Source organism: Paralichthys olivaceus, chromosome 11 (assembly GCF_024713975.1).
Source record: "Paralichthys olivaceus isolate ysfri-2021 chromosome 11, ASM2471397v2, whole genome shotgun sequence".
NCBI lineage: Eukaryota > Metazoa > Chordata > Actinopteri > Pleuronectiformes > Paralichthyidae > Paralichthys > Paralichthys olivaceus.
Window position 1 is genome coordinate 5,482,703 of NC_091103.1, and position 26,330 is coordinate 5,509,032.

General features: G+C 42.6%; 1 long non-coding RNA gene across 1 annotated transcript in view; it reads right to left on the reverse strand.

The window, feature by feature from the left end:
• Positions 1 to 1,167: 1,167 nt before the first annotated feature.
• Positions 1,168 to 26,330, reverse strand: part of LOC138412017 (uncharacterized) — a 140,313-nt gene continuing 115,150 nt past the window's right edge. The window contains exon 3 of the long non-coding RNA XR_011244532.1: positions 1,168 to 1,298. This is a non-coding gene — a long non-coding RNA (uncharacterized lncRNA). The remainder of the gene's footprint in view (positions 1,299 to 26,330) is intronic.

Here is a 26,330-nt window from a genome sequence, read left to right on the forward strand (position 1 = left end):
CCAGTTGAGTGTAAAAACAAATATGAGTACACACACACATCCAGACAGCTTGTCCTTGGTTTAACAGCCTTCGATTATAAATAAAATGTCATACTTTTTTTTTGGGGCGTGTGTGGGTGTGAGGTGGTGGTCATCCGATACGAGCAGCGGCGCAGCCTCGGGGAGAGAGCTGCTCCGTGTATCTGGAATTCCACTGCAGGGTAAACACTGAGTCAAACTCTATGTTTTATGTCAGGCCAGAGAAATTCATTACATCTTATCACACATTCAGGTTTCAGGGTCAGCAGCAGAACAATAAACCCAGACATGCAGTCAAAGTTTATTATTGTGCACATACATATTATTTTACTCGTTTTTCATAACTCACGTACGGGGCAAAGGGCCGGGGCAGAAATTCAGAGTTCATTAAACGTGCTGCTCAGCAGGAGTTTGCATGGAAAAGCCATCACTGACACTCGCGGTGCACAAACAGAAGTAAAGAGGCAGAGGGGGGAAAAGAAGTGGTAAAAAAAAAAAAAAATGGATGGGAATTTTCAAATAAATCACGGGTGAAAACCCACAACACATATTGTCACTTTCCATTAATGTGATGCAGACATACAGATGTGTTCTTTTAGCGTCTGCCTCAGAAGAATCTGGTTCTAGCCCAGAACGATGTGGGTGAAGGGGATTGCTTCAGTGTGTTTTAGTGACCCTCTGTGAAAGAAGCTGACAGGGTGTTCTGTGGATTATCCAGAGCAGCAGGGAACACAGGTGAGAAACTGAAACCCAGAGCCAGCCTGTTGTTTAGACCCAACTCTGCTGAACCGGGCCGGTGCTCAAAAACAACTTTGTTCGATTTAGAGAAAAATCGGATTCTGTGTGAGGTTGCGGAAAAATAATGCTTGAGTTTGCACAAGGGTCCTGGTTTCAATCGGTACATGCATTTTATATATGTCTATCCAGCTCTCTGGTAATATTATCCAGGTTTCATCTTCATCACCATCACTGTCACTATATACCACAACTCTATTTCATGTCCTCTCTCACTATTGAGCCACATGTTCACATCCACAAACTCACTTACCCACACAAACACACACATAAAAACACTGATGCAAACGCACATAATCTCAAAAACACACACACACAAACAGCTCGGCCGTCCTCCGGCTGTATCTGTCGGTAGTGGTTTATAGTGGGAGCCAGGCACCTCATTAGTGGACAGCTGCTGCTGCTGCAGCACCTCCTTCCATACCTTCACTTCCTCCATCTCTCCATCCTCTCCCACTCTGAGCTGCCCTCACCCTGAACCTGTCCTGAGGGGGAGATAGGGAGTGGGGGAGGACCATGGGAAGGAGGAGAGGAAAGAAGAGCAGAGAGGAGGGGGAGGAGGAGGAGGGAATGAGCAGAGAAGTCAGATAATTTCGCATGTATCTGAGAGAGGGAGTGTGTGTGTGTGTGTGTGTGTGTGTGTGTGTGTGAGTGTGAGTGTGAGTGTATTTCACATCGCCCTGATCACAGTGGAAGTTAGATGAGTCACCAAGCTGTCATTGTTGTAAACATGTTAATCCTCCATGACGCAAAACACGCAAAGCGAGGCACGGACACAAAACAACAATCTGTGTCTGACAGTTATTTGCTGACAAAGAGAGAAATAAACATGAACTCTCTGAAATGTAACATTATATGAGGCGAGTATCACGTTTTCAGCCACATCCATCTGACCAATCACTTATCTGTCCCATCTCACGTATCTTTTCCACGGCTGGAATAAATCCAAGCTGCTCTGCTCTGAGAGCCTCTCAGAGAAATCCTCCCCTGAAGGGCCGCCATCAATCCCAGCTCCTCTTTCATGTCTAATCGACTTTTACAAGCCGTCGTCCCTCATAGGCCAACTTTTAACATTTTTCGCTCCTGATTGGCCGGATGACCGAGTGTCGCCGAGCGGCACAGGTGCAAAACATTACTCCTTTAATCAGAGGCAATTACGAGGATGCCGCCTCTGAGGCTGGGGGGACGCCACGGGACACACAGGGGGCTGATTCATGGAGGGAACTGACTCGTTTTCACAAGTTCTGCTTATTTCCATTTTACAAGTTGGGCGGATGCCAGTTGAACTGCAGCAGTAGCTCCTGCTTTTATCCAAATGTGGGTCAGAGCCGGTTTAAGGCTGGAGATGAGCCCGTTTCAGTCACTGTCTGCAGATCAACACCATGCATCATCGTCTGATCACTTATATCAATGGAATAAATAATAAATAAATACACTTCTTTTTCTTTACTTTCTTTATACTGTAATAATAATATGTATATGACACCTTTCAATACAGTGGTGCAGCTAGATTTCTCCTCTCACTCAGGCTGCGTCACTGATGGATTTTAGAACTTGTTTTGCCATTAAAGCTTTAATTAATGAGCATCATGAGCTCAAGGGACACTGGGCCTCATCCCCTCACAGTGAATCTAATACATCTGCATCCATTTCATAGTTTATTAGGGAGTGAATTTTACTGCCCAACACCACGAGCACTGAATGACAGGATATTAATTGGGAGTTTTGTTTTAATTGCAATTTGCTCTCATGTTGAATGCAAAGTGTTTTGCTGGATATTAATTTAATCAAATATGCAGTTGGCATGAATGAATACAAGGTGAGACTGTTGGTCAGACTGTGGTGGTACAAGTCTCACAGTGAAAATAGTTTTTAATATACTGAGCTGAGAACAGTCTCCCCAACAATGTTGCACAATGTATTAAAACTTGTTTTTCTTTCATTTTTATATATAAGATGAAGTTTCAGATAGTAAATGTATAACAGCGATGTTAGGTCTAAGACCTCCCCTTTATGTTCTGACGCCACGCACATCAGACTTGTGCTTTACAGAAAGTGATACAGAAATGTTACTTGGTCCAAAGATAAAATGTATAGCCGTGTACAATAAGAGATAAAGTGATGTTATATGAATAAGAGTCTATTTTGTGATGCATCAAGGTTAAAAGGGGGCGTGGCTGCATAGTATAGAAAAGTCTTGCTGTTGAATCTCTGCTGGTGGTTGATGGAACCAAGAGATGATGGGGGAGGAGGAGGGGGAGGAGGAGGGGGAGGAGGGTCACAGCGAATCACTGAAATGACTGCTGACAGCCACAACGAGCCTCTCTGAGATAAAACAGATTTAATGTTTGACAGCAATGACGTGATTGGCTAATTGAGATCGTGGCTAAATCTGATTGGAATAAAGTAAACAACCAACAGTCAGCTGATTAGAGGAGGCAGGTCGAGTGAGAGGAGGGTGAACGAATGAGACGGTCCCCCTAATTGAACTTAATCTTCATTAGTGGAAGACTAACACAAACAGCATCAACAATGGCCCCATTCCAGCAACTAATGCAGAGCAATGCAGCATCGTGTCCAGTGTATTTTATTTCTTACTTTTAGTTTGTGACATCCAAAAATGTTAATAGACACCGATGATCATTTTCATGTTAGTTTCTTGACTAACACCAACTTGTGTGTTGTATTTCAGAAACAGTGACTTTCTGCCTCTCTCCAATGTGACAGAAACAACAACACTTATATCCTCATAAGACTAAACCTGAATCAAGGGAGTCATAATTAACAGACTGACAAACAGTGGAGACGGTGTTTCCGTGTCGTAGCTGATCCGTCTCTGCTGCATTAGTCCAACCTCCACTTTGATGTGATTGTCAACTGGCTTTGTTGATCATGATGTAATGCTCCTGTCATTGATGGTCTTAGAATATTTATGAAACTGCATTATTGCATCATTTTTCCTGTATCCATTAAGAGCACAGTGGGTGCTGAAGGCAGTGTGTGTGTGTGTGTGTGTGTGTGTGTGTGTGTGAATTATAGACTCCTGCAGCCTGGTTTTAAACTGCAGAGGCGCAATACATCAGCACTAAACTGCGGAAGACTCAACTCTCAGGATGGCTTCTCTTGTCCAAAGTAAATTATGAGGTCGTATTTTTGAGTCATATTTGTGATATTTTTTTTTTACATATTTTGAAGTCAAAAAGTAATTTTTATAAAGAATCCAGAGTTTGAACTTATCAACCACAAAACACGAAGAGACATCAAGTCTGGATAATGTCTGGATGAAATCGGTTCTGGACATTCTCCGGAGTTGGCCTTTCAGATCTGAAGAACCCAGCAGAAGATTGTCCGAGGCAGACCCGTTCACAACAACAGGGAAATCTCCAGAGCGTTTGGGAGAGGGGTGGTGCAGCACGCAGGAGACAGGAAATTACATTTCAGTTCTGCTGTGGACGTCTTTGTTTGTAGCAAAGCGATTCTCATCTCGAACAGCATCCTCTGTGTCTTCTACGTATACAATACCTCTTTTTCATCCTGATAGTTACGATCCTTTTTTTTCTTTTCAGTTTGACGTATTTCGTGTGTTACAACCCCAACACGTCCACTAGCTCTGGACAATATCCTGCATATCCTCTCTCCTACCTATTGCTAGGGGGCTGGAACTCTGGAGAAACTTCTGGGCAACTGACTCACATAGAGCCCCTCCAGATAAGTTAATGATAGTATTTAGAGTTTCAGTGCCTGAGCTCTGTACTAAAAGGTCAAAAGTATGGCTGTTTTAAAAGTATAGACTTAGCACAAGTGCCAGGGAAGAGCTAAACGATACACAGCCCTAGCTTTATTTGGAAACAACAGAGAGACGTATGTATTAATGTTTAAACCTTTACTGGAAAATGAACGGTATTGTATCTTAATTTGAAGGATCCTTTCTCCCTCCTCCTCTAACAGCTCATTCCCTCCTTCATGCTATGTATTATTACATATTTGTTCTCTGTAAATAAGCCAGGAGGTGAATTCTCAAAAAGAGATTTAATGCCAATGAGATAAAAACCTGAAATAAGCCCCAACATTGTGAAAAGTCCACTCTTGGTGTTGGCACAACACACAATGACTTGGGTCAATGAGAAGCAGAGATACGTCTGATAAGACTTGCAGTATCTGTGCAATCTGGAAAATTAGCCGGGATCGCCAAATTGCTGCGCTGAGCTGCCAGAAAGATGTTTAACATGTTCCTCTTAGCGCTGTGGAATGAGACATTTGCTGCCAGAAAAGGGAATGGCAGTTTATATTTTGGTTTTTGGACTCCACATGCAAATAGACTCAAGATGCACCCAAAGTCTCATCAACTAAATCAGCTGTTGGAGAAAACAGTGATGTGTTTGGTGTCATGTGAATAGAAATAAGGTGTGTCGTGTGAACCCTGTGAAACCAGGTGACAGGCGGCTTAGTAAGTAAAACATCTCAGTGACCGGTTGTTGGGGAAACACAACAATCAGGGCGAGGTGTTTACTGGCACTTTTACAACATGTAAATATTAGGAGAGGGAAAGACATAAACAACAATTTGTGTTTTGGCAAAGAACGAAAAATCCAATTAAAGTGTTGGAGGCAGATTAGAATTTCAAGTGAAAGTGTAATTCAGCTACACACTGTCCAGATGCACTGCAGGACGCGTGTTGATGAAGGATAGAGTCAAGAGAATGGGGAAACCTTCTCAGGAAGAAACCTCAAGTGTCAGACACATTCAATATTACAGTTTAAGATCTATCACCGGTCACTGCTAAGAATGCTGTTTTTGTTGAACTTTGACGTACTCACTAACAATTCTGTAACACTGTCTTCTTGTTGTGTTATACAAACAATGAACAACATCTGGGTTGATTTCACTTGTTATTGTGCACTTTGGGATTTTTCCCCTCAAGCTAAACAGAGCCCAAATGAATGCTGATTAGTGGGACACGTAGCTTTTAACAATCTGGGAGGAATATCTGCAGACACTAAATTGGCTGGAAAATACACCACTTACAATATATAAACACAGAGATGGAAAGATAGATGGATAGATAAATGGACAGATAGATAATCCTAAACTATTACATCAAGAAATAAAGCACTATAAAATCCTATACTATCAAACGACCTTTTAAAGGCATAAGCTTAATTTCATATAAATGTTCTACAGAAATCCAATTGTGATATCTGTACTGTTGCCTTGAGGGCTGCAAAAACATGAAAAGGGGTTAAAAGTGATCGGGTACATTTCTACTGATGGCTTATCTGCAAAAATCAAACCAATCCAAAACTCACAAAAATCGAATGGAAAGTTTTTCTCCACATAAAACCTTTTCCGATCATAATTCATGCTGTGGTGGGTTAAGAAAGATTAGTTCCATTTACATATCATTTCACAGCCACTGTTTTTGTGAAAAGCATAATAACCTGATTAATAGTAGGCTAATGTATTATTTATTAGATTCATATAAAAGCTTTTAGACAGAGAAGAGAGCATTCACATTTTTACAACTTTTTTTTATTACCAAACCTACTCACTCACACATCTGAAACACAACCTACACCTTCGCCTGTGATTCAAAGTTGCTCTTCAGACTCTTCACTTGTGAGTCACGCTGATTGCAAAGAAAGTCATCAAATTATGAAATTATGCAGCAGATGTTAAATACTTTCCCTGCTTCAGTCTGTCAGTGAAGCTAGTGTGGAATCAAACAGACAACGAAGTGACTCATTCGCCGACTCAGGCCTGCAGAGTGTTTCTTTCACGAGATTGATTAATTCTAAATTCTTCACCCTGATCTGACTGGCTTTTAACTTTTACAGCAGGAAATGATGTAGAAAATGTAAGCAACAGAGGGGTGTTTGTTTATGTGCATGCATGTGTGTGCATGCTGCTGTTTGTAGGGACAGAGAAGAGCTGCATGCTGTACGCAAAGACCAAGCCAGAAACTTGTGTAAACAGAGCAGTGGCCACAATGGTTCCCCTGCCAAACACTGGGTTTCTCATCAACCTCAGCCAACCACACACAAACACGAGTGCACTAACACAAAAACAAACACACGTGTTTGAGTGTGTGTGTGTGTGTGTGTATATAGGGAGGAACATTTCAGAAAGTAATGTATAAAAATGCAAAAAAGTATAGATGGAGTAAAAAAAAAAACACACAAAAAGGAACATGCATAATGTAAAAAAAGAAAAACGCGCACACACATGCACTAACAAACTGACCTTGTGGCTCACATCCCATTATGTTACAACACTGTGAGACACAGCAGAGGCCGAGCAAATCACTGTCAGAGTGGATCCAAACTAAACATGAAACCACATCTCCTTCCGACCTTCTGGAGAGCCATCAGAAAAAAACACACACAAATATACACACATTCAAACGGATCCAATCTATTCTCCATCTTGAACAGTGATCTCAACAAAATGCACCACAAACACACCAACCACAGCGCTAACAGGAGGGAGCCCGTTCCACAGAGATAAAGGCTCTGAGTGAGCGATGGAGGGATTTCCCATATGTGAGGAGTAAAATACGAGTTGAAATGAGGGAGGTAGAGAAAGGTTGGATGAAGAAGAGGGAGTTGATTGGGTCTGATATCCATCCAGAAAGTTTCTAGGACAGGGGTGAGGAGCAGGGAGGTGGAGGTTGGCCCTCCTCCACTGAGAAATTCAGTCAACCTCATCCTGGCTTGGACATCACAAAAAAATAAAAAATAAAATACAGGTTGGAGGCCCACAGGCTTGGAGTAAGGCCTGGGAGTTTCCTGAGTAAGAATGACCTTTGTTGGGTGTTTCCCTCTGGGCCTCAGAGGTGGGAACACTGGAGGAGTCTGGAGTTGGAGCTGGAGGTGGAGGTGATGAGCAGTTTGGATAGAGCCAATGTTCTGCACTGTTAACTTTTATTGTCTAGGGTTCTGCTCAGAGAGAACAGTGTCTACTGGAGTGTGAGTGTGTGTGTGTGTGTGTGAGAGTGTGTGTGTGAGCACCTGTGTTTGGATACTTTCCCAGAAAACGTTTTGACGTCCTAGTTCTCGTGTCAATATGAAAGTTGAACAATAATTTTACTTTATTACAACTCAGTTCACGGCTAACAGAGGCCGGGGGGCCCTGTCCCACATGAAGCCAGCCCTGGAGAGCTGGTCAGTGGAGGAGGAGAGGGTCTTTTTGACCTCATACTGAAGGTGGGGGTAAAACTCAAATACTAAGAGCCACAAAACAGCAACACTGCTTATGGCCACCTCAAATTCCCAGACTGCCAGGATGTCTGAACACGAGATAGAAGTGATAAATGTGAAAACTGAGTTTTCAAAGTTAAACAATCTTTGTCCACACTGGCACACCGTGTTGGGGGGGCATGCAAACTGAAGCCAGACCCAAACAACACAACACACAAAATGCCAATCCTGTAGCCATCATCGAGCTGCTGAGCAATGCTAAGCCTGCTGCAAAAATGTAGCCTCATTGTGTCTAAATGTCTGTGGCAACTTTCATACCGTTTGCATTTTTCTGAGAGACATTTCACAGCAAACAGGGAAAACAAACTCTGTTTCTCATAACAAGAGTGGGAGAAGACACGGGGGGGGGGGGGGGGGGGGGTTTGTCCTCATCACTCGCTGGCTGCCGAACCTGTAAATCGGGTCGGTCCGGACCAAGTTCTTTTATCCTCTTTTTTTCTTGTGAAAGAGTGTTTTCTTAAAGAATTTACCGCATTTGCCGTGGTTTGCTTCGTAGCTCACAGGCGAAGTAACTCAGTGACGTCGAATGTACCTAAGACGTAGTCGACTAATCACAATATATATATTTTTTTAAATCAAGGTCAAGTCGCTGTATATAAACGTGTGAGTGTCTGGAGGAGTTTCCAAAGACATGAATGTTGTAACTGTCATTTTAAAATTGTAACAACTTCCTTGCTGTAGGTGTCTGTTACTATCACTGTTTGGGGAAACCCATATCTTCTGACATCAATTTAAAAAGTGTTTTTACTGCTGGCTGTAGTGTTTGGCTTCTATGAGCTCACCAAAACCTGCAGCTTTGTGTTGAAAAATGGAAAACAGTCCTGGCAAGCACTGCTCTCTCTCTCTCTTTTTCTGTCTGTCTCCCCGTCTTTCTCTCTGACTTTGAGCACTCGCAGGCTGCTCTCAGAGGAAGTGATGCAGCCCATCTGGGGTGGTCGTTAACATGCTCAGTGGAGAGCAAGCGTTTGGCACGGGACACATGAGAACATCTTATGCACCGAATCCACTGCAGAACCCACGGGTGCATTATAATGGGGAAAATCATTTTGGGGGGGGGGGAATGTCTGGAAAGACAACAAAGCTGTGGGAAATGTTTCTGAGACGACCGCAAGACCACTTTATTTTCTTCTGGTTACTTTCAGCAATCTGGGTTGGAATTGTTCAAGGGGAAAATCAAATCATTCATAAAGAATAATTTCTCCAGTGTTGCTTCTTTTTCTGAGAAAATGAGTGGCTCAGATGTTTACTTGTCTCTGTTGCTGTCAGTCCACACTTAAACTCTGCACAGATGCACTCAGCATGACTTTTTGGTGCAGTATGTGGCACTACGTCAATGGCCTGCAATAAAGCGCCCACAGACTTTCAACACCATCCCACTGTGCCATTCAAGATCAAATGACATGATGATTTTTACACTGACACAGACGGCTCATATAATGTCATTCAGCTGACTGCATCCAGTCAGACACCCCTGGAACCGTGATGTATAATGAGGTCATGCAAGTTAAAGTTTCTTATTACTGGTATGCAGATTTTTGCGTAATTAACGTGGGTTTGCCTACATAATGAGCTCAGCGGTGTGTCACACAGGGTGCCGGGTAGCTGCTATAAATCTACTGCTCGTCCTCTACTACTACCCACTGTGCCATGTTGCTTTCAAGAAGGGGAGGGTGCATGATCTAATTCTGGGGTTATTACATCCCCATACATGGACATAAATACATAAATTCATACAGAAGAAGTACATAAGAATTCAGTTTTGAAAGAATAGTACTTTGGGAGATCCTCATATTTCTTACTCCTTGTCAGTAACATGAAAAGAGTGGTTGATGCCTTGCCAAACATAATTTATAAGAAAAGGAAACGAAAATATAACCCTGGCCCCGTTCAACAGTAAATAACGCAGTACTAACACGTATGTGTTGGATCAATGCTTGACATGGGGCGTGCCCAACGCTTGTTTCTGGTACGATTGTCAAAACAACAACAAACTCAGTTTTATTCTTGGGACAAACAACGTTGGTTTCTGTGCTAACATGCCATGCTAGCTGTAAATACATGCTAAATAAAATCCATAACGTGATGAACACACATCAGGTTCACTAACTCCTGTCCAGGATCACTTTGACATTTGATGCCAGACGTGACCTGTATTTGCATTAATGTGTTGTGATTGGCCGGTGCCTGCACTTGAGTATTTGTTTAAACACGATTTGATTGACTGGAGCCTCCAATGCCACATGAAAAGTTAAGCTCTGCTTAACTTCAACTGAAGGCAGCACGAGCCACGTGACAATGGAACCACTACACAGTTTGGCAAAGCACGATGTTATTCTAATTGAATTATCAATATTTCCACTGAAGCCTCAGACTTCACAACTTCACTTCACCGTGATGAGTGAAAGTTCTTTAGAGCTCAATGACACATTACTTAATGACTACATTCTGTGGCGCTCACAAATACAACAAAAGGCTAATGTACCAGGCGTTTAATGTTTTGAATTAAGTAGCCTATCTTTACTATTTTCTTCTTATGGCATTAACGTATTTTGACTCACCTTCTTTGAAATGTGTGAAGTAAGATTAATTAAATTACATTTACATATGGCCATCTACTCTGATGAGTCATTAAGCTAAAATATGCTTCATCCTTAGTTCTTTATAGCTAATAAGCTACAGGGGGATGAGGGCTTATGTGCTTTCCTGTAAGTGTGTGGTAGGTAAAAGAAAGCCAGAAGATGAGTATTAAAATGTTAAACAGGGTAAGTGTATCTATTTATATGGGCTAAAGCAGCAATAACTAGTAGCTAAGTGATTCATTAATACCTCTACAGGAACCACACTGTCTTTGCCCAGGGGAGTTCACACATACCATGCATACACTCACACAAGCAAGCACACACACACACACACACCCTCGTTTCACGGGCGAGGTAATTTGGAGGTGTACAAATTAACCTCAAAACTATCATTAGTCACATCTAGCACATTTGCACCAAGAGAGCACTTGCTGATTAATTTGTTCCTTCTGTCAGAGTAAAATATATAGGTAAACACTAAAGAGCGAGGCTGCGGGCGGCACACCCTGCAGAAGAAGAATCATCCTCCACATTTCAAACCCCAAGGGTAACTTGGCCAAGGCTAACGTTAAAGGTACAGTGTGTAGAATTTAGTGATATCTAGTGGCGAATGCATGTTGCAGCTGAAAACCCCTCACCTCACCTCACCCTTGTGTCTGTGTGCCAGCTTCCCCCTACTGCCCGTTTTCAAGTCTACCTTAAAATAATTACTGACTCAGAACCCTGTGCACTGAAAGGGGTATTGGTTGCTATAAGGGTTCCTTCTGTTCGCACCAGCTGCAAAAACAAAGGGATTTCAATGCAAGTGATGGGGGAATCAAAATCCACAGTCCTCATTTAGTGTAAAGATTCCTAACTGCAGCTGAGGTGAATCCAGTAGGTTTCTCACAAAGTTACCGTCTCAGTGCTTCCACAGATTATGTTTACTGAGCTGCAGTGGAGCGCCAGCAGCAAAAAGCAAGAATTTGGCACTAATTTACAAAGATGTGCTTATTCCAATAGCTGAAGCTTCTTGTTACCTTCTGCTGAACTTTAGAATTAATTTCTGCACAGAATGAGGACTGTTGATTCTGCTCTCCATAACTTAGTTTGAAATCACTTGAAAGGAGTTATATCTACAAAGCATGAACAGCTGTTTGCTTACCAATGAAGAAGAAAGTTCAACCGTTAAACTTCATTTCTTCACTCACCAAGCTGGTGAGTGGTGGTGGAAAGCAACAGCAATGCTAACCAGGTGGCTTTGGCCCGGCCGGCACATGTCATCACTCTCTGACTCTCCCAGAGTCCGATCACAATGCCAGCCAGACCTTCTCTGAATGTGTTTGGCTGATCAGACAACGTTTTGTACCTTGTATTTACGTGGTATTATTCAGATGAAATTTCCAGACACAGATGTCACGGTATGCTGTAACTGAGTTGGAAAAAAGGAGATGTTACGTACTTCATGCTAATTGTGATTTGGCAATACTTGAGTAAAAACATTATGACAGTCATGGTTAATTATTTTCACATTCAAATCAAATCACGTAGATATTTGTCCTCCAACATTTCTGTACCACACATCCTTTAACAGAAGAAATGGAGAAGAAAAGTTGGCCGTGCCACGTATCCGCAGCCCAATCTTCAACTTTCCCCCCCTGCACCAGCGACCACTCTCAGCTGCCTCACCAAAATATGTCATTATCGTTTAGTAAATCCATATTAAAGCAGGAACATGACAATTTGAATTAAATCATCTCCAAGCCTCCTCCCATTTTCGCTCACTTTCCCCAAAATGTCTTTGTTGGCTTTTTTCTCTGTGTTTATTAGTTTTCACACAGACACCCCCCCACTGTTTTCACCGTGGGTTCGATAATCTGCTTAAAAACCTCTGGGCTGTGGAGTCTTTGCGGTGCGACCAGCCATGGTCAAATGCACCGGGACAAGAGAGAAGAGGGGGTGAGGCGACTAACTGGGGTGTCTGAAATGAATCTGGATTTGTGCAGGGAGGGTAGAGCAGATAGATTTCCATTTAAATACGTCTCACTCACAGGATTTGGCAGGTTGTTACCATGGCAACAGAGTCCCATGTTCAGATTGTGTGTGTATGTCTTTTTGTATGTGTGTGTGTGTGTGTGTGTGTGAGAGTCGTGACCTCTTAGCTTGACACCTTGAGCTGGTTAGTTTCGCTGCAGAGGCCGGGGCCGACCAGTCGCTCTCATTTCTGAGAAGATTTTTCTGTTGCTCTCTTCCCTGACATTAAAAAAACATTTCTTCTACTCCTCCCAGCACAGAAGTCCTCCCTGAAGTACTTACTTACAAAAATGTTCCATTATGAACATAAGCTGTATGCATAGATAGTGAACATACTGTGTACAAATTCAATAAATACATGATGGATTGATGGATGGCAGAATGACCATTTTATTATATATTGACTGGCAAATATCACCTACTATACTAAAAATGATTATTTGTAGTATAGGTGAGGATGAGGATGATTGGAGGATAAATGTGTGTAATTTTATCATACTTGGCACAGACTGATTCATTTTCAATGTAAAAGTATGACACATACTTTACAGTATGGCACATTTTCTTTTGTACATTTATCTTGGGTTCAGACGTGGTTTAATACCACTGGCATTACAAACCAGTCGGTTTCTCTGTTTTTGCTCCAAACAAACGTCATCACTTGTTGTGCACCAGGAGATTATTTTATCCCAGGAAAACACTGCAGACACCGGGCACTTTGGGGGTAAAAATGAAAAAGGTGTTATGAGCTGGCGATAGGTTCGATCTCTGTGTCATTGCATTTGTTGGAGATCAAATCCAGCAGTTTCTTAAGTCCCTAAAATCAACTTTTTGTTGGTCGTGTTTTAGTTTAAAAACATGGACAGACAGAAACAGAATGTTCTGGAAACTATGACGTAGGCACTGAACGGTTCTTCAGTCAGTCCCTGAAGCTTGTATCATTTTAACCATTTCCAGACAGCAGACGCCATCAGCCTTCTATCAGTGGTGAAAGGTATTGAGTGTTGTTGACCTTCTTGTTTTTGCTGGCAGCTGATGCGCAGCTCAGTTCTTTTCTCAATAACAAGTAGATTTTATTATTAGATTTATCATTTGAGCATCATATAGCAGATTATGCACATTACACAAATCACAACCCAGTCCAGCAGATGTTTGCGCCTAAACAGAAACTGACCAGATTCATTCTCAATCTTGACTGAAAAGACTAAACCAGCCGTGCACAGATCAGTTCTGCCATGATGTCTCTTAAACCCTCGGACTCAAATCAAGAGACACTGCAACAAGGGCAGACAGGCAGGGGGGGGGGTGCATATTGTGATAAAGGCACCAAAATGGAAGCCGCGTGCACAAGCTAAATGGATTACTTCCCCTCAAATTGAGAGATCATTGTGTGTCAGGAAACTGAGACCCCATGCTGGCTTTCGAGCCAGGGGTGCATTGAAGGCTCGGAGTGCGGGTGAGTGGTTGAGTTCACTCATTTGCAGATTGAGCAGCGAGACAGACGGAGCAGGATCTGACAGACTGCAGGAAAGGCAGAGCTGGGAGGGAGCGACCTGACAGAATATCTCAAATAGAGGAGAAGCTCACAGAGCCGGCGCTGATTGAAAAATACACAGAGAGCCCAACACCACGCTGTGCAGGTGCAGCTGTGGTGGTGCGTGATAAAAGACTGGTGACAACCTGGGGTGGGATAGGGCGACTTCACACACACAAACATGTGCATGTTTGTGTGTGTGTGTGTGTGTGTGTCACAGCAGAGCATTATGTTGGATGATAATGTACTTCGTATCACACTGCAGTAATATCAGCACTTTCTCGATCATTTAAGAATCATTTCACTGTCAGTAATTACATTAGTTTAATGTAAAAAGAATGAGTTGTGATCGTCGATTATCATCGTCTGGCTGAATGACTTCATCCTCTCTCATTATGTTCTGATATATTAAGGATTATTTTAACTCTGATAAGCAAAACGACGAAAAACAATGATCATTTAAAGAAGAACTAACTTCTACTAGTGGAAAAAAAACGAAACAGTAATGTAGGAGCAAAATACCAGAGTCTGTTTGAGGGTTTAATCATAACATTGGTTATTTTTGTTTCTATCTTTTAATCATTGGTTTACACTCGTCACGCTAATGGTGACCAGCATTCTAGGCTCTTCAGTTCTTTTGGTTTGTAGTTAAAAAGTTATTCAAGCTGTTAGTACCTCTCATTTTATTTGCTGGTTTCTGTTTTCACATGTGTGACTGATAATTGGTTTGTTCATATCATTGTTGTTTAGGTCTTTTGATTTTAAGATACTTTTAATTCCGGCAGTGCCCAATCAGTAAAGAGCTTTCAGCCACATCTCCATTCATTGTAGCTCAAGGCTCATCTGGTCTGTGGAACCCCATAAAGGAAATTCCATCAAAATTCTCACTTGTAATTCACGGCCTTCACTGTGCATTCAACAAAGCTCAGGAATAAAAGTGAGTATATCAACTGTGAGTCATGGAGCCTGCTGCATGTGTGTAAAAAGATGTAGGCCATGGGATGAGCCTCTTATGGCTCCAGAGAGATCTGTGTGAAGTCTTATAAATTAGCTCGAGTGATGATACCTGAGTCAGTGTCAATTGGGGCTGAAGACTGACTGAAGTTCTTAGATCACAAGAACTTTTATTGCATTGTATTGTGGGTAACATAGGCACCGGATTGAAATAAAGTCTCAGGTTAGTGAGTCAAACACACAAGTGAAATGAGTCTCACACACGTCTGAAGAAATCGAGCTAAAAAACACGGCAGCGAACAACTAACAAAAAGTTAAAAAAGTAAATAGTGTAACTGGAGTTAGTACTGAAGAAAAGAATAATCACATTATTATAAAATGCTATTGAAAAACAAGTATTACCGCCCAACACTGAGTAGTTGCCTCTGTGTATTTAAAATTCTACTGTTGAATAGACACAATGTATTTTGTGATAAAAGGTCATTGTTTGTCTTCCTCTCTAATATTACATCATCGGACCTGACAGCAGCTCCTGTTATTCAAACCACCTCTAATCCACCTCAGGTGATTGACAGCTGTGGACATCACGGGAAACAATACGGCTGCAGATAAACTGTGTATGTCCTCAGAGGTCACAGGGTCAGATCGAGGCCCACCTGTGCAGGCTGGGTGTGTCATTTTAGTGCTCAACACACACACACACACACACACACACATATGTTCATGCACATGAGTCATTCATGCACTGAGTGACATGGTTCTCTTCCTCTCTGGAATGGTAGCAGACAGCAGTAAATTAAAAAGCTCTTTTCCTAATAATTAGCCCCTCGGCGGGGGCGACCTTTGTGACTCCCACAGCAGGAGAAGCACACAGGTAATTAATGCCCCCAACCCCACCCCATCCCCCTCAGAATGTCACACACACACACACACACACACACACACACACACACCTGCCCTGTGGTGCATGGGCTGCACGGGCCAGTGGGTCCCCTCTGAAAACGATACACCGTCCTCTGTGACCCCTTCATGCCCATGGGTATCCACGGGCAATGGCGAGGAAACTGTGTGTGTGGGTGGCTGTTGTAGTTGTTATGAGTGATTTAGAATGGAGAACAGTGTGGCTGCTAGTACCAAGTGTGTGTGTGTGTTTATGTAGATGTGTATGTGTGTGAGCATTTGTTTCTGTTCATGCATGCAGCCATATGTGCTGTGTATGCGTATAGAATTTGTCTTGGTGTATGCCCAAGGAGATCTATTCAAGCATGCATCCATATGCACTGTGTGTGAATCTAGGTGTGTGTGTGTGTGTGTGAGTCTGTGTGTGAGTTTGTGTAATGGTGGGTTTTAGGCTGTCAGAATAGCAGTGTAATGGTGCGTGGTCCCTTTTGATAAGTCTTACAGTTGTGTCCACGGCCCCCGTCCTCTTATCTTCAGAGGACAATGTTGCACTCAGAGCAGCTGCTGCCGCCACAAGCACAACACACACCACCTCACACACTCCTGCCGCCTCACAGGCTCTCATTCATCTCTGCACACTCAACTTCACACAGGCATGCAGACGCACACACACACACACAGACAAAGACACACAAATTCACATAAAGTATCATTAGCACACAGCCAAGCGCTTCAATGCACCACACACACACTCATGCATCCTGTCACAGGACACGCATTATACCCACAGTCTAAACAACTTTGTTCTTATCTCTCCAACTCCTTCTGATAACTCCGTCATTATCTGGCACCCACCTCCTTAAACAGTAATAATTGATAAAATGGGATTGATTAAGCATGCTATTAGTGCAGCATAATTGGCTTGATAATGAGCAGATTGCCTGCTAATTGCTGAACAGATAATAGGCCTCACATTTGCCTCCGGCGAATACAGTGAGATATCAGATATGCACTCTGTGAAAACTATCACACTACAGGAGACGGTGGTCAGATATTCACTATAGATTACGCCTCTGCCTTCAGACCGCGCTGATCAGAATGGACGTTAACTGGTGTAACTGACGTTAACAGTTATGCATTACAATGCAAAGCAAATGGAAATACTGGTTCCAAACTCAATGGTACAAACTTTCACATCGGGCGTTCAATATTAGCCCACAATTGGACTTGACTGACTGTGGCTTTGAAATCCTCAGCACATGCGGAGCATTTGTTTCGGGTCAGTAATGTTTAAGTTTGCTATATGGAAGAAAACTGGCAGATCTCCTTCTCTGAGGTGTGAGCCCTTCCTACAGCACATCTGAGTGGGAGCGATGTCTCTTCACTATCCACCCATATCAGTGTCGGACCTTGAGCTCGTGTTCAGATGTGAGCGCGCCGCCACTTAATGTTTGCTGCAACGCACGTTACATCACCTGCATGGTGCTATGGTGACCGATAAAATACAAGATCCACGCATTCATGGTAGATAACTTTGTAAAATTCTTGCCTATTGTTTACCCCAGGCTACATCCACAGTAGTAGGATTTCCTTTTAAAATGCATCAACTCTGCTGCGGATATGTCTGGTTTCCACACTGCTCTACAGTGTTAGAGCTGCTATAATGGAGAAGATTGAAAGATTGCTGCAGAGCTGCATTTTAGTCTAAACAGAAAGAAACGATGATGTAGACGCTCACAGCCGTCTGCTGATCTTTAGGAGACGAGCTGTAATTCGAAACAATTCCTGTGCCCAATGCACATGAGTCGTAATGTGATATAAGTAAGGCTGCGTTCAGCAAAAAAATCACTCTGGTGCTACCTCTACTGTTAACTTCCTGTGTGCCTCACCCATCTTCAGAATATATCCGTATGTAAATGTGTTCAGAAGTTGTGGGGCATCAAAACAGTAACTGCAGGTTCCAGTGAATGGATGCCCAGGCAGCTGATCTTTTTCCCCACAATTTCCTTTCTCCCCCTCTTTTTTTCTTCTTCTTGTCCATTGGAGGTGTCTTTCAGCATCTCTGTCAGTAGTTGGCCATCAATGGCCCACTGTCCTCCTGCCTGGGCCTCTGTTTGCCTTAGGGCTTCCCCCTCGCTCCGAGCAGCCTCCCTTTGTGTGGGAGAATCACAGGGAAAGAAAGCAAGGATTTGGGGTTGGGGGGAGTTTTGGTAAACACCGGCCTGTCACAGCTCAGCGGGAGATGCTATAGCCACTGCCTCCTCCGCCGCCACCAGGGAGATTCTTAATCGCCGGGGTGTCTTAAAGAGCCAATTAGACAAAGGAGGGTTTTGTGTCGTCGCTGCAGAGCGGACTGGACATTGACAAACAACTGTGTGAGAACTGAAGGGTATTTGGGCTGGATGAGAGGGGGTCCGTTATGGTCAAGAGCTGTCTGATTAATGTCTGCTTGTACGCTGTACCGACAGATGGGCCTGAAAGTCTCGAGGAGCACTGGAGAGAATGTTATGGTAGGATTCACCTATAGTTATATAGTTAGAATGCATATATTTTATTCTGGACGGCACGTTGTCTTTTTTGGAGGATGCATGTGAACTCACACAGCCGTCATCCGAATTCATAGCCATGAAAGTTTCCAAGTCGCTTAGAAAATACGGCACTCAGAGGGAAGTGTTCCAGGTCCGTCTGACTTAAAACAGCATAATGAGAGGTTGGAGTTGCTCAGAGCTCATCAGTGCATACAGCTGGAGGAAGACGATGTCAGATGTCCTAGTCTGGATTTCAAGCTTGTTCCCAGACACCAGGCCACTGCGGCCGACTCAAGTCTCCGCTGTCATTAACCTACATCGCTCGAAATTACCTCCTATTCCCAACGAGGGGAGAAAGAGAAGTGTGGGGGTGCAGAAAGAAAGAAAGAAAAAAAAGAAAGAAAGAGGGAGAACAAGTAACATTGGCAGGAAATTCAGGAGGTGCAGGCAGGAGCAAGGAGCCCAGGATAGATGAGGACAGTGATGGAACATGACAAGGAAGAAAAAAAAAGGAAGGAATGAGAGAGGTAAGGCCTAAACCATTAGGAAATGAAAACCCTGCATAAAACTTTGTCATATTTTGTCACCGGATCCTGCATTAAAACTGAAAAGTGTGATTTATTAGTGTTGTGTTTTCAGCATGAAAATGTAATTCATCGCACAGTAAATACTCTGGGCTGCCTCTCTCTGTGTGTGTGTGTGCGTGTGTGTCATTTTCACGACATTTGGGAGTTCTGCCCTTTAATTAAAATTCTGGAGAGGGAGGCAGAGACAGTGTGTCCTTGTGTGTGTTTCCATCAGTGTGTGATTCTACTGCATATCTCTGTGTGTTTGTGCGTGTTATATGTTCTTTGCCATGTATTTACCAATTGTGATTAAAATGGTGTTCTATTGGCTACCATGATGTGGAAACTGTGCACAGTTTCATGACTATGGCCACACAGAACACACACACACACACACACAGTGCAAAGAGAGAAAGAGACAGAGTTGATGGGACTCAGAGAGAAACACACTCACACACTCCGCTGCCTCAATTACCAGCCAGAAAAGAACAAAAATGATTATTGAATCCAGAGACAATTGCAACTGAGGCAAACAATAATGAGTAATGGGCATGTTGTGCAAATTTATTACGGGGGAGAAATAGCCATGAAATTGAAAAACAACAGTAATCAGAGAAGACAAAAGGCCGAAACAAAAGGGGGCCTGTTAAAAGACAGAGAGAGGAGAGGAAGGTGCGGAGCGGAGTGATTGGCAGCTATTGACGCAGTGAATGGCAGGTAATGAATGACCCCATGCACCTGATGCCTCTGGGCGAGTGGGCGGGGGCAAGAACATCTCAGGTGACACTGTGAAGTGGGAGAGAAAGATTCCAACTGTGATACAAGCCACTCAGATACTGACCACACATGTGGGGTCACAGATGCTCACACACTCCGGTCCACTCATGCATGTTACAGGTCAATTTGGCCCATTTCCTCTATTGAGTTGTCTGACACAAAAGTTACTCTCTTTTTTCCCTTTCTTTGTCTTGACCTCATTTAGGGTTGTGACTTCTCAAGCTAACGTTGAGATTTAAAAAAAACAAACATGACGGCAGAATGTGCTTTCACCCATATTGGAGACAGAAAAATGGCAAAGGAGGTGAACTGAAGCCAGATTATTGATCCACTTCATCATTAAACATTAAAACCAACAGTGTTATTTGTGCCTGCACGACATAACTGTTCCATAAGAACCTTTAATTGTAAAAGATATCAACAGCAAATTATGTTAAAATGGCATATAGTCTAGTGTTTGTGTGTGTGTGTGTAAAATCTTTCTGTGTTGGGACCTCAGGAAACCTCAGGAGTCCACTTAAACCACCTTTAAACTTCAATTTCCAAACAAAGTTCCAGAGTAGAGGATCAGTTCTAATGCTGTAAACATAAATACTGCGGTGACAGTTGTGTGTAATGCTGCATGATGGATGCACCGACACTGATAGAAGAGGACGCGGATAGAAGGATGAGGAGGAAATGAGTGTTTAGGAACCATGAAGATTTCCTTCCCATGATGATGACTGACTCATCGGCAGATTTAGATTCTCTAGAGTTTTAAGTGTTCCGTGTTAAGAGTTTTGTTTAAAGTGCCACTCTGGGGTATTTAGCCGACAGGTATGTGTTTGACATGATTAACACACATGATTTACCTTTCTATGTTAAGCCTCCTTCATTATTTTGATATTATTAGTTCAATTTTTTATAGAAATAAGGGATATTGCTACTGTCTCTGAATTTAATAATCCTGCAGTATTTGATGATCAAAATACTTCTGGTGTGTGTGTGTGTGCACGGTTTTATAAATCGGAACCTTTTTGCATACGCCATTTTTGGCTTTTGTGCGCTCATACACTTTCAGTATGAATCCTACGCACTGTTTTATAAATAAAGCCCCGAGCATGAAGGAGGAAAACAATAAATATATATAAAACTACTGATTTTATTATAAATGTGTACTTATTCTTTGTGTATTTAATTTGTGTGGATTTTAGACCGTTTGTACAAGAAAATGTGAGATTATTCAGATCTGATTAATCGAGAATAAAACTGACAAAAAATCCAGTGCAGGTACTTTGTTACTTTTGGACCCAGATGTTTTTTTATGAGCATTGTAAAACAGCAAAGAAACTTTGAGGACTCAGACCTTTTTCCTTTTTTCTTTTTATTATTTTCTTTCCCTTTTTCCATGATGGAAAAACGCCAAGTAGATTAGCTCAGTTTCAAAGGCTCGTACAACATCAGAAATATGTTGGACGCAGGCAAACATAATAGTTTGCAAACAGATGTGACATCTTCTGTTACCCAGGCTCTTTCACTCTGCCAGTTTGCACTGAAATGGGATATCAGTTACAACCAAATGAATATAAACAGTTATCAGAAACCAATATGGGCAGTTTGTGGAAATGAACATGAAGGCTTCCAATGTATGTCTCAAAACACATGGGAAGGATTCATCCATGGAAGGCACATAGGAACCCAGACATAACATACGTTTACACTTGCAAATAGCAGATCGGCCAGTTTTGAAAGTCTATATTCAAACAAATCTTTGGATTTAAAATGAGCAGAACCTGCTCCATCTCTCTCCACCTGTTTGGGAGTCTGTGCATGAGACTTATATCAACATACAGACAAATACACGATGAAGCACATGTTTGTTGGTGCTTCAAGAGCCTGAGATGTGTCAAAGCAAGCAAACACCCCTCTGGAGGATAGCCTTACATCTATATCGCCTCAGAACAACATCCTTCAAAACAACTCAGCCATTCCTTCTTCTACTTCACTCATGGAAGCAAATGAAAAGCAGTTCTAACTCTGTCGTCGCTTCTAACGTTGCACTGAAGTTCTTCCAATCCTGCCTGCTGCCGTTCTGTCCCCGTCGAGCAGGGGAACTCAGCAGGACAACTATTCTTGCTAATGGTCAGTAGTTAACTCATGCTGAGGGTTCGGAGGAAACTAATTTGTGTTTTGCTAAGTGTAGTGGGCAGGATTTGTGTTGGTGCATGGTTCAAACTGAGGTAGAAAGGCAAACAAACACAAAATGGCATCTGTGCACGCAGATGTCAGGATTTTCAGCTGAGTCATAATAGAGAACAGGCGGCCATTCTCTCAGCTGTACATAAGAAAAGAGGTGCCCATTTACTCATATATCACACAGCATATGTGCATAAGATGGCAACACCAGCTCCCCGGTGAACAAAAATAAGAACTTTAAAAACATGGGTGACAGGAATTTTTCAAATAGGACAACATAAGAACAACCCAAGTGACCTGAACCAGTCACATACATAAATTTGTAAGAAATTTGGCACAAGGTGGATGTATACACGTGGATGTTGTATTACAAGCTGTTGTTTGGACTTTTCTGTAAGACGAGTCATTGGTGTGGACAGTGTGGGACTGTCTAAAGTCCTTAAGGAAATGAGGAGCTGGGAGAAGGGGATTTCTTCTTGATAGGTGGCTGTTAGGCTAACATACCTGCTGTAAAAGCACTCATAAATCACTACTGTGGAGGTGGGGGGGGCACTTTGTCAGCACACTGTACTCCCTCTACGGCCACAGTGCGACTCACCTGGTGCTTAAGCTCAAGTGATGAGGACGGGTGTGATGGGAGAGACGGGAAGACAAAGAGAGCGAAAAAAAGAAATACACAGGAGGGGATAAAGGGATGATTGGGACAAGGGGGGGGGGGGGGGCAGAAACATGGAAAAGTTTATAATGATGCCAGTGTTAGAGGGCAAACTGGAGGAGAGAGATGAATCACACACACACACACACACAAAAACAACAGACAGCGAGTTTGATTGAGGAATATGGTAGGAGCAGGGTGAGAGAGAATTATTAAAGGAGTGCGAGGACAGCGGAGGGAGGACGGGGAGGGAGTGATTGATGAAAACCCTGAGTTACAGGCCCTTGGAGGAGGACAGGACACCTCACTTCATCACAGTCTCACATGTGCACACACGCTTTTGTCAATGCCAAACTCCTGAGAACTCCCTTGACACTCTTTGATCCCACAAACGCACCTCAAAAACCAGTCAGCAGTGGGCTAGAGACATCCACGACCATACATTTCTATTAACTGAGTGACCTCGGACTAACCCCTGTCCTCACTTAAGCAGCATTTTGTCCAAAAGTACCTGGAAGTTTTAGTCCCAGGAACTTTTTTCAAGGAAATAAAAAGTTCCTGTGGATCTTTGTTTGTTGATTTGTTGAAGTGATTATTGAGTCAATGCTGGAAAATAGACAAGCAATACTAATTATTTTTCCAAAAAAGAGTTGATCCAGTCAATGGGAGATGGAAACAATAACAATAAGCTCTGATGCAGCGAACATTTGACTCACGTGTCTGATCAGTGTGAGATTCACTACTGTAGTGAAGTGGGAAGAAGATTATTCCACATCTGAGAGGAGAGACGCTCACAATAAAACAAACACAACATCTCTGGTTAGCAGAGTCAGCAGTGGAGCCTTAACTCCAGTAGTGATCAATGCCACAGCTCAGGTTTTATTCAAATCAAATAGTGTGACTCACTTTTCACTTGAGAAAGGTAAGTGACTTTATTTGATTTGTCTAATTATATGAACTCACATTAAGAGGTATTGTCTCTTAATGTGGATATTTAAAATTAACCTTAGATTCAGATGTAAATGCAATGTACCCTGATAAGTATGAAGTAAAAACCAGACTTTTGTTTATGTCTCTATGACACAGGGACAATGCTTCAGTGTATAGATGCACACAGACACGTCCGCTGTTTGCCGATGTTCCACATCAAACAGTGTCTGCAGACGGGTAATGCGTGTGCAAAAAACACTAAAAAGGTGAGCAAGGACATGAAGGAGATAGAGCATCGCAGGTAAACAGTATGTGGGCTTTGATGTTGATTGATGTCTGATGCATATTGCTCCATTCTCTTTATTAAAGCACAGAGGGATGGAGGCAGAGACAGGGACAGAGATGAAGAGACAGACAACATGAAAGCATCATTAGACGGCGGTGGATTTAACCTCTCACAAAAGGCATATCCACCAACACAAATCAACGTCAGTGAATGCCACACATGCTGCATCTTTGGTAATAAAGAAGATGCCTCCTCTCCTCTGACTGTCACCCTGTAACATCGTCTGTGCACATGTTGAAATTAGGTAAACTTGTATGTGAGGCGTTTAAAATCTAATTAACTGCAATAGTTATGAAGCGGAACCTATGGAGCAGTGCTCAGAACTGTGTCTCTGAAAGCTGGAGTATTTTTGTAACCTTCACCCAGAAGTCAATTGAAAAACATTTGTTAATGGCGACGGACACCCCCCTCCTCAATGCACACACACACACACACACACACACACACACACACACACACACACACACACACACACACACACACACACACACACACACACACTGACCCTTTGATCTTTGCGTCAATCCATCTGTTAACAGACCCAGTTGACCTCCACCTGACTGTTGATGCGTACACACACCAGAAGAGACAACTGACTCTGCCCTCTTCCTCTCACACAAACACACACACACACACACACACACACACACACACACACACACACACACACACACACACACACCATTACCTGTGATGTGCTCACATACAGTATATTGGTACACTGCAGGATTAGAGGGGTGTTAGTGATGTAGTACATTCCGGGCCTCTATTCTAAAACAAGACACCTCTGGGCTGCACCATAATCCTCTATAGGGTTTCTACTTAAGACCCTCTGAGCCTTAAACCCACCGAGGTTTTTGGCTAAACTGTATCGTACTGTATTAGAATCTGGCGGTGGGAAGTGTATTATGGTAATCCAAGTGCCAGAGTGATTATGAAGCCAGGGCCAAGACTGCAATTAAAGTGGGGGAGAATGTGGGCACACACACACAAACACACACACACACACACACCTGACTGTGCTACTCTAAAGTCGAAGCGGGTTCATGCCAAATTTTAGTTTTTGTTGAATTTGTTTTTAATTTGTGAATTTCGGGAGCTAGATTTAATCAGGCAAAATTAGCAACCGATTTTTTAACTGCATCTGATCAAGTTCATTGAATTTAAGCAATTTAGATATATAAAAATAACATAGTTCTCCAACGTCAAAGTGGGATTCAGAGCACATCAGTTCAGACCGATGGTCTACGAAGTGAAATATTTAAGTGCCCTGTTGCAGAGATTCAAGACTTCATGGCCTTCATTTGTTTCCAAACAGATAGCTGCTATCAGCGGCACAGCACCTCACTCCTGCACACACGCTCGCACTCACGCCCCTCGACAGCACCCCTGAGGCCTGCAAACTTTTTCTCCGTGTGCTTATCAGCAGCCGATTATCAGTGCCTACTGTATTGTTGCAGATGGGCAGCCCATTCCAGGCCTAATAGGCTGCCTAAGTGATTTTGTCTTTGTCCTTTTGTGTCCTTGCCTTTCAATCAAACCCCACTGATTGCAATCTAGCCAACCAGGTGAGTGGATTCATCAGGAGAGTGACAATTGGTTGGCGAGATGGAGCAGATCCTTTATCTCAGTGGGACTTCCTGGATAATTGAGACAGGTTAAGTGGAACAGAGGAGTTGTAGATTGTAGAATTAGAGAGTGATGCTGATACAGAGGAAGGAATGAGATGTTCAGCAACTCTCAAAGACGAGAAATAGTTTACTTTCTTGGTTCTTGGTTCTATTTCTATAATTTCTTGTGAAAATGTTTTTTGTAATTGTACTTTTTTATTTCAGCATACCTCCGCCAAGGAGGTTGTGTTGTCACTAATGTCTGTTTGTTGGTTTATTTCTGAGCAAGATTACGCAAAAAACTATGGGACGGACTTCCATGAAACTTGCTAGATGGATGTGGTATGAGTCAGCGATGAATGACCCCATTCAATTTGGGTGGATCTGGATCAGGGCCTGGATCAGCATTGTGAGATATAATGGATCTTGATGATACAAATCTGTCATGTTTAGGGAACGATATTAATCAATGTGTGCTATTCGGTGCAGATCTAAATAGGAATCTGGATCTAGTTAATTTAAATGAGGTTTTAAAAGGGGACTGTTGGGACTCGGTGAAAGTTGAAAACTGTAAATTTTAGGAAATGTTATCCTCAAATGGGACAAACTAAACTTAATGGGGACTATTTACAGCTGCAAGTCTTCACAAACTCTACGTATAAAATTAATGATTAAAAAAAGAGAGCCCTGATGT